The sequence below is a fragment of the Stenella coeruleoalba genome, assembly GCF_951394435.1.
Source record: "Stenella coeruleoalba genome assembly, chromosome: 20".
NCBI lineage: Eukaryota > Metazoa > Chordata > Mammalia > Artiodactyla > Delphinidae > Stenella > Stenella coeruleoalba.
In genome coordinates, this window is record NC_137166.1 from 945,467 (window position 1) to 961,219 (window position 15,753).

A 15,753-nucleotide genomic window follows, 5' to 3' on the forward strand; every position below is an offset into this window, starting at 1 on the left:
CCGCGGCTGCCCGAGTGGCTGGGACGGCGGGGGCGGCCCTCGGCGTTGGGCGGCGGCGGGCGGAGCCACTCTCCCGCGCCGACCCCGCACGGAGCCCGGCGCCCCGGGGCGGAGCTGAGCGCGATGGGCGCCGAGCGGGAGGCAGGTGGCGCAGCGGCGGCGGCGGCGGCGACGAGGGGCAGGAGGCGGAGGCGGGGCGCGCGGGGCGGGGGCCGCGGGGCCCCGTGAGACGCTCGGGCGAGCGCGCGGCAGCCGGAGCCGGCGCCCGCGAGCCAAAGGCGCGGCGGCTGGACCGGGCGCGGGCCGCGGAGGCCGGAGACCGCCCGGGGCGGCGTGCGCGCTTTGTTCCCGCGCGGGCGGCCGGCGGGCGGAGTGAGCGGCCCGGAACGCGACTGGGCATGGCCCGGGCAGCCGCCCTGCGCGCCCCGGCCCCGTCTCGCGCCTGAGCGCGGCCGGCGCGAGAAGACAGCGCGCGGTTTGCCCCCAAGTTACGGAGGCAGGGACCGAGTTCGAAAGAAAAGCCGCTTCAGGAGCCGGGTCGCGAGAGTGCAATCGCCTCCCGTCCGCCGGACCCCCGGACCGTAAGTGTCCCCGTCCGTCCGCGCGCTGCCGCGCTGTCACCCGACTCCGCCCGCGGCTGCTGTCCTAGGGTCTCCCTGCAGCCAGGCAGAGTGCGTGGGCCTCCCGAGGCCCCCCCTCCCCACTTTGCAAAGTTGGAGCCCACAGCGGGGTGGGGCCAGCCCAGTCAGCGCCCGCCCACTGACCACCCCCAAGGTGAGCGGGAGCTTGACCTGCTGGGGGTGTGGTCAGACCTAAGGTGGGACCTGCGTGCGGAAGGTGGGGAGTCCTGTGGCTTCCCCTGCGGTGCCCGCGCTTCCCGACAAAGAGGCCTCGGGCCATGTGACAGGGGACTGGTTGGGGGGCAGAGAGGGTGACCCTAGGACAGATGGAGGTGCCTGTGGCCAGGCTGGGGAGGGCCAGAGCTCCTTCTAGCCCCTCCCCCTCTTGTTTTGGTTCCTGGATATGCCTCCCAGCGCAGGAGCCGTTAAACATTTTTAGGCGTGAAGTCCTGGGGGTTGGGTCCTGCCCCACTCCCCGTGGCTGGGGAGAAGGTCTTGAACAGCAGCCGCTGGATCCTGACAGCTCCGGGGCCTCGGGCGCAGCCCCGTGGCAGCGATTCTGCTCACACGCTTTGGGAACCGTCCATCTGCATGTTGGGCAGGCTGGGAGCCAGGCTGTGGGAACGGCGGGGAGGGAGGTGTGAGCCGACGTGGAGGGACAGATGGCTGGAAATTCAGCCCTAGACGGGCTTACGTGGAGCAGAAGGCGGCGGGGCTGGTGGCAAGCCACACTCTGAGGCACCGGGCTCTGAACACACAGCCCCAGGCTGTTCCGCCTTCCGGCCCCTGGGAACTGCGTGTGTGCTCAGACCCCTGTAGGAGTGGAGACCCCTGCCAGTCCCCCCCCCAGAATAACTGTATTCCCCACGATTTGGGCTGAGGCTGGCCGATCTCTGGCCTGTTACAGAGACCAGGGGGAAACATATTTCCTTTGAGAATAGAGATCTTGTGCTCCTGTGGGAGATGATCTGAGCAACCATCAGGCCCTGACTTTGACCAGCGGCCAGGACACCAAATCATTATGTCTAACTGGGCGTGTGTTTCCTCCCCTGGACCCAGAAACAGGAGGTTCCCAGGGCGGCCGCCTTCAGAGGACAGGGGCTGGCCGGGGACAGAGGGAGGGCAGCTATTCTGTGTCCCTCGTCGCTCTCCCAAGTTGCCGCAAGTTTTGAGAAACTTCTTGAGGTTGGGCCCCTGGGGGGGTTAGCTCTTGCCTGCCCTGGACGCCAGGAAGCCCCCCGCATCTTTTCAGGGGCAGGGGCAGGGCACACTCATAGAGGGCTGGCACTGTGATGGGCACTGGGGTCTCGCTGTGTCACCCCACCTCCCACCTTCTGTCCTCTGCATGGGGGTCCCAGGGAGGCAGGGGGTTCTGTTCTCTGTTCTGTGCAGCTGACAGCCGGGTCCCTAAAGAGCCTGGCTGCGTGGGGCTCTGTTGCCGGGCCACCCTCATGCGATGCGAGGGAAGAGGAGGGTAGGGGCGCTGAGCAGAGGAACAGATGTGGCGCCTGGGGCTCCCGAGAGCTAGGCGGACGCTGGGTGGGAGGGGATATCACATTAGGACCAATTTTCTGTCGGAATCCGGCTCTCTCTGGAGTTGCCTTGATCTGTGTGTGATGGGGGGGAAGGGACGTGGTACCCGGTTGCTCACAAGCCCACCCAGGGTCCCCGGGCTGGCGAGCTGGAGGATGTGGGGCGGACATCTTCCTCCAGGACCCTCTGGGGCTGCTCTGGGCCACCCACCAGCCCTTCCTCTGTCACCAGGTGATCCGCATAATGAGTTACCACCTCCAGGAAATCTCTCTGATTTGGGTCCACATATTTTCATTTCTGCGTAACTGGAAGAAATTAATTTTCCTTCCTACGTAAGGATCTGGAGACGCCGGCAGGCTGGGTCACTAATCCGCGAGATCCAAGCCCACGAGGCTGCTGTAGAGGGCGGCTTTGCGCACTGGGCTCCGGGCAGCAGGGGAGGGTGGTGTCGGGAGGCATCTCCCTGCCACCTGGAAGTGCCCTGGAGCTCTCGGCGCCCTCCCCCCTTCCAGCCACTTGTCTGCCTCCTGCAGGACCTGCAGGGTGGCGGTTGAATTCAGTTCTTCTGAATTCCCTTGCCAGTCAGTGTGTGCACACGTGTGTGCTCAGAATCCGGAACGTGGGCGAGGTGAAGGGCTAGCACACAGTAGGTGCTTAATGAGCGGTGCTCTGGGGGCGGGAACTGGCTTTCCGTGGCCCAGCTCTCACTGTGTGTGGTCTGTCCTGCCGCCAGCACGAGTCAGCCTGGGGACCAGGCATGCCTTGCCCAGCGAGGCTCAGCGCTCACACTCACCGCCTGAGTCTGCGGGACAGCCTGCGGGGCGGTGGGACTTTCCGCGTTTCACAGACGCCCGCCCGGGGAGGTGTGGGCTGTCGATTCCATGAGGGGAGCCTGGGTGCCCCACCCCCACCCAGACAGCAGCCGCCTTGGCCTCCCTGTGTCTGTAGCCCTGGTCCCCGGCCCGCCTGTCAGGGTTCCTTCCACACCTGGGGGGGCTGGTGGTGACTGCTGGGTGCTAAGGGGGGGTTAACGCCCCAGTTGTCGGAACCCTCACCTGGACACAGTCTCAGGCTCGTGGGGCACAGTTGTAACTGACATCCAGGGCACCACCTGGGGCTGGGGGCCACCTGGGATCAGGGCCGGGGAAGGTGAGCACCTCTGCCGTGTCTGGGTCACAGAGGCCCAAGGCCAGCCCCCTCCCCCGTGCCACCACCCTGGACAGGGGAGGGGTGGTCATTGTCACTCGAGGCCCTCTGGAAGCCACTGGACGTTGTCTGTTAGAACGCTCGCATCGCTGTTGGGCAGCTGGTGTCACCTCCCAGACCCGGGTGGGGCGGCCTGAACTCTAACTTGTAAACGTGGGAAAGTGGCCACTGTTGCATTTACTGGACCAAACTGGCTCTGGAAGGTGCTGTCACCCATCGCTGCATTGCTGGACAGGTAGTCGTCCAGGCAGGGGGTAGAGTGATCGTAACGCAGCACCAACAGCAGCTCACACCCCGATGGCAGGCTGTTTCCTCTCACGTGACCTCAGGAAAACCCTGAAGTGGGCACCCTTGCTGCCCCATTCTCCAGACGGGGACATTGAGGCCGGGAGAGGTCCACCAGAGGGTGGACAGGCCCCTTGAGCTTTCCGCCAAGTTCCGACTCCGGAGGGCCAGTGTGGGGCCTGCAGGCATGCTTCCTTAGAGCCCCCCACAGATTCCCATGTCCCCCCACCTGGAGCCTCTGCGTCCGGCTGCGTCCGAGGGAGGGGCAGGAGGAGGCTGGTAGCTCGCGATTGGTGGGTGTCCGTCTGGGGTGTGGCCTCTGAGGGCCCAGGCTCGCGGGGACGGGGGAGCTCAGAGGGGTGGGTTGGTAGAGGCTCCTTTTTTGCACGAGGTCACAGCTCCTAGAGGCGTGGGTGTCCGGGTCCAGGCCAGCTGCGCGGGCACCACGCTGCGTGTTCTGAGGGTCAGGCTCCAAGACAGTTGGACAAACCTCCAAATCCTTTCTGGGCCTCATGCCCCCAGACTTGTGGGCAAAGAAGGAGCGGGCGTGCTTCTGCTGCCACGGTTCTGAGGCCGGAACCCTGCTCCGTGGGGGCCCAGATGAGGCAGTGCGGAGGGCGGGGCCCCTACGCCAAGCACACAGATGCCAGCGCGGGCTTGGCATCTGTAAACAGGCTCCTGGGCAGGATGTCACCCTCGTAACCTCCGTGGAAAGAGCCAGGCGGAGGCCTGGCGCTAGGGATGGAAACTCAGGATAAGGAAAGTGAGGAACAGTGGGTTCCCGGTTCCCGCGTCTGAGTTCACGGCATACCCGGGGCACTCGGTGCGTGGCTGAGCGGAGCCTCCGACGGACGCACCGTGTGCAGCGGTTTTCTGCGGCGATAAAACAAGTCAGGACTTCGGCTCTTTGTACCCCGGCGACTGCACCGGCAGCCACGTGTCGGTGGGAAGGAAAGCAGAGATGCTTTTGGCTGCAACGAGGAAACCTTCTCTTGGGGCCAGGGTGCCCGCAGTCCCGCTCGGCGACCACCCGCACGCTCTTGGCGTCCGGTGTCCATCCTGCTTACTGTCCACACCCGCTTCCAGCCTCCCCGAGCAGGGGTGCTTGGACCTCCCACTGCCCCTGAGGCCAGAGCGTGGCGGACGTGGCAGGAGGAGGTTTGGGAGGACGTCCGGCACTGGGCGCCTTCTGTTTATTTGAGCAGAGAAAAGTCCACAGTGGGGGCAGGGCAGGAGCCGCAGCTTCCGGGGCAGGTCCGGAGGTCTCCTTGTGTACCTGACAGCCCTGGGCCACGTGCGGAACCCACGGGGAAGTACTCACCCTGTGGTCCCGACCCGGGAGCACCCGAGAAAGCCAGGGTGAAGCCACTGCAGGAAAGGAAAGCCCTCCAGCTGCTGTGGCCCCCCTTACAGGCAGGCGGGGGACATGTTGAGAGGCAGGAGGGTCGTTAGGACCAGAGGAGGCCACAGCCCCCCCCCAGCTTGTTCACCCAGGCTGTGTGGAGGGGAAGGGGCACCACCCTGGCCTCTCTGAACCCCACTGCTGAGATTTGAATCCCAATTCCCTTCCTGGTCACTGTGTGACCGGCAGCACATCGCTCACCCTCTCTGAGTCTATTTCAATGCAAAATACTGTCGCACTGGCTCCTCCCTCTTTGGGTTGCAATGAGGGTGAAAGGTCAGGTGTATCTGGCTGATTGGTGGCTCCAGACCTGGCTGTCACAGCCCCTCTCTGGGGGCCACTCAGTGCCAGTGCTCCCACAGCTCTGCAGTCACGCCCTGTTTCTCCGATTCCCAGCCTGCGCCTGCGTCCTCCTGCCCAAAGTGGGGTGATCCAGCGCAGCTCAGGCCCCCACGCCTGCTGACCCGCCTCCCCACGCTGGGGACGCAGCTAGCTCAGAGCCAGGGACCGGAGCTGTGTGCCCTGCACACCCATGCTCCGCTCCCCTCCCAGCTCACAGAGGGAAACTGGGGCTGGCGTCATCACATCCAGTAGCGTCATCACATCCCACCTCGGTGGCAGAGGTGGGATTCCAGCTCAGAAGCCCAGGTCATCTGAGTCCAGAGCCTCTGTGTTTCCGCCACACCTGTTTCCCCCAACAGCTGGCGCAACTTCTCCCTGGGCCTTGGGCTTCCCGAGCCCACCCAGCCCAGCCTGGACTCGTGAGCGCAGTAAACACAGGAGCCCTTTCCTCCGACCTCCCTGCCCCTGAGAAGTCAGAGTGGGGCACCGGCCACCCCTGCCCCGGGCAGAGCACAGACGGCAGCATTCCGTGTCTGAGCTGGCTGTGCACAGGGCGGAGGGAAGGGCAGGTGTTTGTGTGCTGACACTTTCACACCAGGCTGTGCTGGCAGCGCGGATGTGGACGGCGGGGGTGGCTATGGTCCTGGCAGAGAGGTCCTTCTGCTGTCGTAGAGGACATCTGGGCAGGAGAGTACAGGGTACGCGGTCCTATCCACTCCCTCGACGAGCAGCCGTGTCGCCCCACCAGGTGCCTGTCCACAGGCAGGGGCCAGGACGCCGCCGCCTTGCTGTGACCCCGTCTGCCACGCGCCTTGGAGTACAGACTGGACAGCACTACAGGCGTTGCTTTTACCTGGGGAAGATCCCGCTTGTGAAGGCTCAGGGTCAGGGGTCTGGCTGAGACCCTCTCCACGTGGCCCGCCAGCCGTTGATCTTGTCGCCTCACGAGCTCTTTGCGTAGCTGACTCCCCGGGGTCCGATCGTGTGTGGACGGAGCCCTGGGACGGCCTCTCTACATGCCGGCGTCTCTGGACTATTCAGGGACCTCACGGAAGTTTGGAGTTTGCTCGGTTTGTGATCTGAGTAGCTGTTAGGGGGTGGGACATGCCATGTGCCCTCTGGGACACCCGAAGCCGTGTCCCACAGGAGATGCTCTGAATGACGGCTTCTCCCGGGACGCGTCGGCCCCCACGGCCTGGTGAGCCCAGCCTGCGCCCAGCACCCACAAGCAGAGCAGACTGTGTCAGTTAGGATTGTGGCCGCAATGAGAAAAGGGGAAAAGGAAAAGGAAACCCACATAATTTTAATGATATCTGTTATTTAACCCAATATATCCAAAATATTGTCATTTCAACAGGCAATTGTTCTTTTTCAATTATTGAGATCTTTTTTAAAAAAGACTTTGAGGGACTTCCCTGGTGGTGCAGTGGATAAAAATCTGCCTGCCAGTGCAGGGGACATGGGTTCTATCCCTGGTCCGGGAAGATCCGACATGCCATGGAGCAACTAAGCCTGTGCGCCACAACTACTGAGCCTGCGCTCTAGAGCCCGCGAGCCACGACTACTGAAGCCCACGTGCCACAACTACTGAAGCCCACGCGCCACAACTACTGAAGCCCACGTGCCAAGAGCCTGTGCTCCACAACAAGAGAAGCCACCACAATGAGAAGCTCGCACACCGCAACGAAGAGTGCCCCTGCTCACCACAAGTAGAGAAAGCCCGCACACAGCAACGAAGACCTGACACAGCCAAAGATAAATAAGATTTTTAAAAAAAGCAAGAAGAGTTTGCGATTCCACGTGTGTTTTACACTACTCTGAGTTCTGAGCAACCACGTTGGCTGGCTGGTGGCCGCCATGTCGGACAGAGCAGGGTGCGGGCACAGGGAATTCTCAAGTGGCCACAGCAGTGAGGGCTGCTGTGACGCGATGGTGCTGGGGGTACAGGTGTGTGGCGTTGTGAGGCATGTGTCGGGGACGACCCTGCGGAGGTGACAGACCACACGGAGGCCAGGGGGCCGGGACCAGGCGGGGGACTGTGGGGCGTGATGGACCCGGAGGGGACTCTGGTCTTTATCCCTGGAGGCTCAGAGGCCCAGGAAAGCCCCTTGAGCTGGGCTGGGTGGGGTGGGGTGCGGGGCTGGTCAGGTTTGCATTTTGAGAAGATGGTCCTGGGGTACAGATGTGGGCAGACACGGGCACCGAAGAGGGTGGGGCTCATCCAGGAGAACCGTGCTCCCTCTGCGCGTCGAGCCCGAGCCCCCAGCACGGGCTGCAGAGGCCCCTTCTGTCCCACAGTCAGCATGTGGGTAGGACGGTCTGAAGCCAGGGCACTTATGCCTGAAAAGGTGTGCTTCCCAGCTCACTGCCCTTCCGTCTACTTGGTGAGGAGGGGCCGGGCTGCAGAGAGGTCCCTGGTGGAGGGGGAGCCGCTCGCTCCGGGGCCCATGGTGGACCTCACCCTGCTTTGGGAGCCCTGTGTGTGAGTGGGCATGTGGGGGGTGCACACGGGGCACGTAAGTGTGTGTGCAAGGCTGTGAAAACCAGGCAGAAGAAGGATGTGTGACCTCCCTCGACTGTCCCGAGGGCAGCAGCCCCGGGGGCACTCATAGGGGAGCTGTGCAGCCAGCCTAGACTGTCCCAGGACACCTGTCACCACCACCTGCATGGACTGTCCCAGGACACCTGTCACCACACATGGACAAGGACTGTCCCAGGACGCCTGTCACTACCATCTACAAGGACCGTCCCAGGACACCTGTCACCACCATCTACAAGGACCGTCCCAGGACGCCTGTCACTACCATCTACAAGGACCGTCCCAGGACACCTGTCACCACCACCTGCATGGACTGTCACAGGACGCCTGTCACCACCATCTACAAGGACCGTCCCAGAATGCCTGTCACTACCATCTATAAGGACTGTCCCAGGACGCCTGTCACCATTCTCAAGGACTGTCACAGGACGCCTGTCACCATTTTCAAGGACTGTCACAGGACATCTGTCACCATCTACATGGACTGTCCCAGAATGCCTGTCACTACCATCTACAAGGACTGTCCCAGAATGCCTGTCACTACCATCTACAAGGACTGTCCCAGGACGCCTGTCACTACCATCTACAAGGACTGTCCCAGGACGCCTGTCACCATTCTCAAGGACTGTCACAGGACGCCTGTCACCATTTTCAAGGACTGTCACAGGACACCTGTCACCATCTACATGGACTGTCCCAGAATGCCTGTCACTACCATCTACAAGGACTGTCCCAGGACACCTGTCACCATCTACATGGACTGTCCCAGAATGCCTGTCACTACCATCTACAAGGACTGTCCCAGGACGCCTGTCACCACCATCTACAAGGACCGTCCCAGGACGCCTGTCACCATCTATAGGGACCGTCCCAGAATGCCTGTCACCATCTACAAGGACTGTCCCAGAATGCCTGTCACTACCATCTACAAGGACTGTCCCAGAATGCCTGTCACTACCATCTACAAGGACTGTCCCAGGACGCCTGTCACTACCATCTACAAGGACTGTCCCAGGACGCCTGTCACCATCTATAGGGACCGTCCCAGAATGCCTGTCACCATCTACAAGGACTGTCCCAGGGACGCCTGTCACCACCATCTACAAGGACCGTCCCAGGACGCCTGTCACTTCACGTGCGCCTGGCTTTGTTGTGGGAGAGCCTCGTTCAGGGTGTCAGGCACCCAGCTGGAACCCCGGCCACAGGCTTGCCCTTGGCTGGAACAGGTTACATGGTTTCTTGGGGCCGCGGTTTCCTCTCTGCTCATGCGAAACCTTTTCAGAATCTCTGATCGTTAAATCCCTGCTTAGGGACCAGCACAGTTCCTGGCCCGGGGGGGTCGGTGGAGTTGTCGGGGCTTGTACGGCCCTGGGGGCTTCGGGGTGGAGGGGAGGACGGGTCAGGGTGGCCACGCGGTCCTGGGCTTGACCTGTGCCGACGCCCCGCGTTCCAAAGGCTTTTATCTGATTCTCAAAGCGGCTGAGCTTCCTTCAGTTGCCACCCGAACCCCTTTCCGGCTGCGAATCCTCACATCACAGGGGCCTTTGGTACGGTTAGGCCTCCTGGTTCATGAGGTTATTTAGGCGGACTGTCCTCAGGGTCCCTGCTGACTCCCGAAGGCCATGCCTCCGGATGCGGGGCGTGTGTTGGAAGGTCGTGGGTCACTAGCCAGCGGGGCCAGGCCTCACCATCTTCCTTCCTGGGACCACCAGCCCCAGGGGAGCCGGGGTTGGGGTCAGCAAGGTAGCCACCCTCCTGCCCACTTGTAGGGCTGGGACCCCCAGGTCACCAAGAGCCTTGCGCCTGGGAAGAGGGCCATGACCCTCCCAGTTTGCGCTGCTGTGGGCCAGCCCTGGCCGCCAAGCGGGGAGGGCAGCGTGTCCCCATCACACCTGGACTCCCCAGTCCTGGGCTGTTAGCAACACAGACGGGCCACGGGAGGAGGACAAGGTCGCGTCCTGCCTGCCTCCGTCTCCCCACTGGGTTTCTTTTTTATTGTAAAACACACAACATGACCTTTGCCACCGTAACCACTTTTGAGTGTGCGGTTCGGTGGCATTTAACACATTCACGACGTTGTACAACCAGCACCACCGTGAAATTCCCAAACGTTCTCATCACCCCGAAAAGAGGAGACCCGTCCCCACCAGTATTCACTGCCCCCGCCCCCGCCGCGCCCCAGCCCCTGGCAACCACTGCTCTGCGTTCCGTCGCCGTGGACCTGCCCGTTCTGGGCGTTTCAGATACACGACCGCCTCTGGCCACTCAGCGAGGTTCGTCCGTGTTGTCACACGTGTCACGCTCATTCCTTTGTAACAACTGAGATTGGACTGCGCGGATCTGCGCGTCTTGTGTGTGTCCATCACCAGCTGATGGACAGCTGGGCTGCTTCCGCCTTCGGCGAGTGTGACTGATGTGCTGTGAACCTTCGTGTACACGTTTTTGGGTGCGTGTGTGTTTTCAGCTCTCTTGGGCTCACTCCTGGGACAGGAACTGCTGTGCCGAGTGGTCACTCGGTGTAACTCACTGTCCCCCAGGTTTCGAGGGATGAATTCACAAGAAGAGCCTCCCACCCTGGTTGCCCGGCTTCCCAGAGTCGCCTTCCACAGGTGACACGCCCTGGCCCGGGGGCGGGGCGGAGTGGTGATTCCTGGCTGTCGGGACGCCCCGCCAGGAGCCTGGAGGGGGGTTGGGCGGCAGGGCTCGTCTGCCCGCAAGCTGTCCTTGTGTTTGGTTCCGCAAACAGTTACCGCGTCTCCTTGGCACCTGCGTCAGGCGTGCGTGGCACGAGCAAGATTCTGCACCTGGTCTCCGGCTTCACCCTTGCCCTCCCCCCACTCACAGGCAGGCAGTTTGGGGCCTCCACGTGGCAGCCGGAGAGGCCCCCGGAAAGCTAGTCAGATGTCGCTCCTCCGGGGACAGAGCCGGATCGCCCGCATTGCTGCGGTGGCTTCAGGGCCACACAGCCCCGCCCCGCCTGCCTTGCTGTCTCCCCGGCACACCGGGGCCTGGCGGGGGCTCTGCCTGCGTACTCCCCCCACCCTCACACGTAGCTGCCGGTGCCCCCTCTGCCCCGCCCAGCGTCCTCTCTGCCGTGAGTGCCCACGGCCCCCCTCCCCCTCCCCGCTGGGCCTCTTCTTTGCCCGGCGCCACACCTCCCTCCTGGAAGGTCAGCTCTGTGAGGGCAGGACTTCCGTCTGTCTGTTCGCTGCTGCCCCAGAGCCCAGGCGGGAGCCTGACACCCAGGAGGCCCAGGGGATCAGGAACGTGTGTCATCTGTGAGCGCCCCCATCTCACGCGCGGCGATGCCAGGGTCGCGGCTGCGGGGATGCCCTCGCCGGGTGCTGGGAGAGGGCTGTTTGAACAGCAGGGCCCGCCTGCCTGCAAGCTGTCGCTGTATTTGGTTCCACAAACAGTTATCTCATCTGCTCGCCAGCCCTGGAGTCGGGCCGTGAGTCCTGCCTGCGTGGGGGCCACGGGGGGAGGCGGCCAGGGTCATGCCGTCCGCCTCAACCTTACCCCGCGGCGTCTCGAGGGCTCACTCCAGGGGCAGCTGAGAGGGCGCGCCCCAGAAACAACTCGCTGGGACGGGCGAGCTCGTGGAGAAGTCACCCAGCTCCGCCTGCCGTGGCCAGAACTCCCCTCGTTCCATAGCATAGAACCACCAGGTGCCGGCTCTCAGATTCCTGGGTCGGGAGTTTGGACGGGGCCCGGCGGGGACGCCCAGTCTCCACCTCGTGATGTCCTCAGACTCTCCCTCTGGCCACCCGGGATGGGGGACTCCTCGTGGGTAAGGAGCCTGTGTGGCGTGGGGAGGAGGCCCCCTCCTGCAGGAAGAATTACGGAGGGTTTCAGGGTGGGGGGTCAGGACAGGCCCCTGGGGGTTGGGACCCTGCAGAACCTGGGCCTGGGGCAGAGGAGGGGAGGGCGGTGGAGATCGCTCCGGGTCACCTCTGCTTCAGTCTACCCAGCCAGGACGGCCCCGTCCCGGGAACCACTGAGAGATTAGGCATTTTCCTTCCCAGCTGCCAGGGAGCCCGGGCCTCTGGGGCCACTGCAAAGCCAGGAGCAGCCTGGCACCTCGTGGTATGCCTGTCCGCCATCAGCTGACACAGCTTGTCCCCCTGGGCACCCCGGCTCCCACCCCACGTGGGGCGGTCCCTGGAGAAGGACAGATGGACCCTCCCCTCCCAGAGGCGCCGGCCCCTCCCCTCGCCTGTCTGGACACAGGGCAGAATCTGAATACTCAGGGCCTGGCCAGGGTGCATGAGATGAGGATTTTTCATTTCTCTCCAAACTGGAAGACAGCGGAGCTCTCGAACTGCAGCAGAGCTTCAGTCCCTCACTCCTCCTCTGAGCCCCCTGCATGCTGGGGGTGGGTGGGCCTGGCCAAAGCCACCGTGCCCCCAGCTTCGGGGGGGCTGGGGGTTTGCGTTCTGACTCCAGGCGGTGCTTCCCCGCCCCCCACCTCCGCTCACATCTGCTCATCAGGGCTCCCCCTCCAGCGTGACCCCGCTTTCCAGCCGTTGCTTCCTTCCTGGACGAAGCCCGGGAGGCTGGCCCCAGGGTGGGGGTCACTGCTGCCCGGCACAGCGCACGCCCAGCGGCTGTGGGACGCCGGCACAGAGCTGGGTGACGTGGAGCTGAGACGAGCCGTCGATTAGAACGCAGTCGGTTCGGCGGTGCTTGCTCGTTCCTTCGACAGGTAGCGCCTGAGGGCCTGTCGTGCGTCGGTGCTGTTCCAGGATCGAGCGGACGGACCGCTGCCCTTGCGGGGCTGCTACTCTGTTTGGGGAGAGACGGACAATAAACGAAGGGGTCGAGGAACATTTTCTCTACCAGGGCCCGCGCGGAGGGCCTGTGGCTGGGGGGAGGTTGCTGTCCTTGCCAGGTCCAGCTTCTCTGATGAGGTGACATTGAGCTGAAGCCTGGAAGGGAGGGAGCCAGGAGGCCACCAGGGCACAGCCCCTCTGGCCTAGGGAACAGCCTGTGTGAAGTCCCTGGGGCACGAGTGTGCCTGGCACATTTGAGGACCAGCGAGGTGGGCTTGTGGCTGGAGAGACACGAGGGAGGAGTGCCGAGAAGGGCGGAGCACGGCCCGGGAACCGCCGGTGGGCACTGAGGACTTTGGCTGGTGGAGGTGCTGGCATCCACACTGAGGCGTGGGGACTTCCCTGGCGGGGGAGTCTAGCGGCCGAGACTCTGTGCCTCCTCAGCAGGGCGCGTGGATTCGACCCCTGGTCAGGGAACTAAGATCCCACGTGCCGCGTGGCCCGGCGAAACGTAGAGCAAAAACGATACTAAGGCATGCAAAAGCCGCGAGCTCCCCGTGCGCCCGGCTTTGCGCTGAAGCACTCGCAGGGCTGATCCGACGGGAGCCCTGGCATCGCCTGGGGTCTGCCTGCCCCCCACCCTCATGACCGCACGGCGGCGGCCAGTTTGTCCCTGAGGGAGATCCCCGCGTGGAGCTGCGCCTTCCCAGGCTCGCGGGCCTTCTGGGTCAGGCTGTGGCCCCACGACTGGCGGCTTCGGCTCGCCCTGTCCTCCTGCTCAAGCTGAGGCAGGTGCTTCTTCTCCATCCGCCCCGAGGCCTGCCGAGAGGGAGGAGGGGGAAGCTCACTTGTGCCCTGAACCCTGCGCTGCTGGGAGAGGGTCGGAAGATGGGCATTCAGAGACCAGGAGGGCCCGCGGGCGTCCTCATGGCGTTGCAGCTGAGTTGTGGAGCCGGAATAGGCCGGAACTGAGCCCGGGCTGCCCCTCGGGTCTGTCCCCGGAAGCTTGCTGTGCTGGACGATTGTGGGTCTGAAGCACACAGCTCAGAGCGTCTGCCCTGCCGTGGGCTGTCCCCGGATCACAGGAGGGGCAAGCGGGCGAGTCCCACACGCCCGCACGGAGCGCCGTCTGCACAGAGGCCGCCCTGCAGGCCGCGGGGGGCGGTCGGGGTGAGGCCTACGGACACAGGTGTTCCCTCCAAGGCGCCGGGGCCTCCTTAGCAGCTCTCTTTTAAAAAGAAGTCACATGGAAACGGTCACACTACCGGGGCGGGAGGGTGTCCCGTGACTGGGAGCGCCCCGCGGCCTTGGCCGCAATCGGGGCCCCCCACTTCTCAGCCTCGGGAAGCCCACCCTGAGGGGAACCCGGGAGATGAGGGCGCAGCCCCAGATAAAGCGCCGCCTGATTCCGCACGTGCCCGAGGCTCACGACAGGCCTGGCCTGGCCTCCCAGGGTCAGAGGGGAGACCCGGGGCCAGTGGTGGCCTCGGCTTTCCCTGCTGTCAGGCGGGGGGATGGCCTCACAGCCCGGCAGAGCGCTGCTCCTCCCTCCACAGAGAACCCTGGGCTGTTTTGACTCAGCAGGGCCCCACCCCCAGATCTCCTGGAGGTTCTGTGGAATGAGTCAGAACACCCAGAAGCTTCCGCCCAGGAGGGAGGTGTGGAGCCGGCTCCCTGCTCCCTCTCCCAGAGCAGCTGCCACCGCGGCTGCAGCAGCGCCGGCCCATCTGCCCGCCCGGTGCCGTCCAAGGCGGGGAGGCAGGGCTGGAAACAGATCCTCTGCCCTTTGTGGACACAGCCTGTTCTCCAGATCAGGGGACTGAGGGCCGGCGGGTGAGGCTGCCGCTCTGTGACCCCGGGCCGGCTCCTGCCCTCTCCGTGCCCCTCGGAAGCAGCACAGCGATTCCACCTCGGGGCTGATGTAGCATGTGGACACTCTGAACCTTGCACTTGACCAGTGAGCGCCCGCTGGCCAGCGGCATCTCATTTCTGCAGGACCGTCCCTCTGTTATAACTGCCCACCCACGGCCTGTGTCACCTCTGAGGGGGCGGCTTCATCTAGCCACACACAGAGGAGGTCACTGGGGTTTAAACCCCGGGGTGCGGCCCTCCCGCCGCAGACGTGGCCTCTGGGGTGCGGGGTCCCTGTTCTGACTCGGGTCATCACGAGCCCTTGCCTCAGACCCGGGGCGTGGGGGACCTGAGGGTCCCTGTGGTCCTTTCCCTGTGGCCACTGCCCATCTGAAGTCCCGACCAGCAAGTCTGGGTTCCTCCCCGCAAGCAGGCGGGCCCTCTGGAACACGCGGGGCTGCAGGCTGCCAGCAAGATATCTCTTGGCCTGAAGGACGGGCCTTGGGGACGGCTGTCCTTCCTGGCCGCTCCTCGGAGAGCCCCCCGGGCATGGAGATGTGCTCAGGGTGAGCTAGCATGGGGCTCCCCACGTCAGGCCCCGCTGCCCCAGCGCCCTGTGCAGAGCTGCTGTTAATGCATCTTACGGCTCAAATAGGCCCAAAAACCCCAGAGAAAGGCCCAGACCCGTGTGAGGTTGATGGCCGGCGGGTGTTGAAGGGACAGCACGCTGCAGAAGGTCTGAAGAGGCCCCCACCCGGCGAGGCTGAGGTGCAGGCGGGCCCGGGCCCGTGCTGGCCTTGGCCTCCAGCAGCTCAAGGAACTGCCCGGCCACGTGCAGGAGTTCAGCCTGGTGGCCTGCCTGGAAGGGGAGGCATGCAGGGAGGCTGGCAGGACAGCCCCAGAATCCTCGCGCCCGTGTCGCGAGGCAGGGTGAGGGTCCCCCACTTCCCGGGGAAGATGCTGAGGCCGAGCGAGCGAAGGGACCCACGCGTAGCTGCGGCCAGAAGGTGGGCGGCTGCCCGACTCAGCCCGAAGGCTGTGGCTCCCCCCAGCAGCCCGCTGCTGGTCTGGGAGAGGAGCGGGTTGGGTCCAGGCAGCTGTGTGCGCTCAGCCTGGGCACACGCGGAGCTGCGTCGTTGGGTGGAGCCCCACCCCTGCGCTCCCCAGCCGTGTGCCCAGCAGTTACTGAACCTCTGTGTGTGA

General features: G+C 64.2%; 1 protein-coding gene across 1 annotated transcript in view; it reads left to right on the forward strand.

The window, feature by feature from the left end:
• Positions 1 to 443: 443 nt before the first annotated feature.
• CBFA2T3 (CBFA2/RUNX1 partner transcriptional co-repressor 3) overlaps positions 444 to 15,753 on the forward strand; it is a gene marked incomplete at its 3' end in the record, with an annotated part of 60,238 nt that continues 44,928 nt past the window's right edge. Inside the window, 1 exon segment of the mRNA XM_079907877.1 lies at positions 444 to 581.